Raw genomic sequence first — 1,682 nt, forward strand, 5'->3', positions numbered from 1 at the left:
CAAACACGTACATCTTAATCCAATAAAACTGTTAAGGTTACATCAAGTTCCCTATGTAATCTTTTATTAAAAAAAAAAACAGAATAGTCCACATCAAGTTCATTATTTCTTGACTGCTACATGACAATCATCCACTTATCAATATGAGTATGTTTATATAGCTGGATTTACATATGTGAGCACGTATATACATAAAAGTACTTATAAAGCTGTTTAGTGTTACTGAAATTATATTATGATGACAACAGATAAGACAAAATTGTTATAACCGAAATACTGAGTTAGAAACTTTCTGCAGTCATTAAAACAATGGCTTATTTTATAGAAATAGATTGACCTGAGTGATGTGACTCTCTGATTGGTCAAGTTGGTCCTATTATTTCAGATTAATTTGGGATAAGAGCTGATTTTCCCATGATTCCTTCAGTAGAGAACCCAAGGCACAGAGAGAGTACATAATATGCCCGACTTAAACAGCTAGTGGGTGGAGCAAGGTTTGGAATCCAAGTCCTCTGAGTCTATAGCCCAAGTTCTTTCTATTGCACTCTATAGGATGACAGGAAAATTTATGTCCTGATCAGGCTGTAAGTCTAGAGTTGCACAGAGAAACAAACTTTCGGTTTTGGGGAAAAAAAAAAATAGGAGGGAGATGAGATAAGCACATGTAGATATTAAGCATGCAATACAGCTAGAATATACATAATGTACGTATGTTCCATCCTATGCCATAGTGCCAATGCAATGCTAGACCGGTCAATGGAATCAAACAGGAAACCTAGAAGTATTTGCTGTATGATAAAGGTGGTACTTCAAATCAGCAAGGGGAAAAGGATAGATGAGTCAACAGAACTGCAACAACTGAAAGGGAAAAAAATTCATACCAACTTCACACTAACTTTACACCAAAGGCTAAAACCTATTCCAAATAGATTAAAGAATTGAATGTAAAATGGAAAAGGATAGAAGAATCAGAAGAAAAATATGTAAATATTTACCTGGTCTCTGGCCGGGTGGGGGTGGGGTGGGGGCAGGTTTGAAGGGTTTTTAGGGCAAAGGAAGAAACCATAAAGGAAAAGATGCACATTTCCATTTGCATAACAATTTTAAATACATTAAAAAAAAATCTACAGGCTAAATTGAAAGGGGAATGACAAACTAGGAGAAAAGCATATTTACAGGCAGAGTTGGTAAGGAGCCTCAGTATAACAGTATAACAAAAGCTACACTTTAGTAGGTGTATAAGATGTGTTAGCTTTGCACACAATATCTCATCATAATCCTATAAGGGAGATACAGTTAGTTCCACTTTTAAAATAGAGAAGTGGAGACAGTGAGTGGCTAAGAAGTAACACAGCCCGGGTCTCAGAGCTAATAAGCATCAGAACAGAGACATGAATGTAGACCTCTTTCTGAGTTTCATGCTTTTCCTCTTAATTTTTATGCTCTACCGACTCTTACAAGTCAATACAAAAAGAGCATCTCAACTGCAAAATGGACAAAGGATATGAAAAAGCAATTCACAAAAGCAAACGTATAAATACTTAATAAACACATTTTAATGTCCAGCATCTGTAGTAATGAAAGAAATGCAAATCAAAGATTGCAGTTAAGATTTTTTCCCCTATCATATTGGCAAAAAATATTTTAAAATTTCAACATCTAATTTGGGCAAAGCTGAGGAA

This window comes from Lagenorhynchus albirostris, chromosome 10 (assembly GCF_949774975.1).
Source record: "Lagenorhynchus albirostris chromosome 10, mLagAlb1.1, whole genome shotgun sequence".
Taxonomy (NCBI): domain Eukaryota; kingdom Metazoa; phylum Chordata; class Mammalia; order Artiodactyla; family Delphinidae; genus Lagenorhynchus; species Lagenorhynchus albirostris.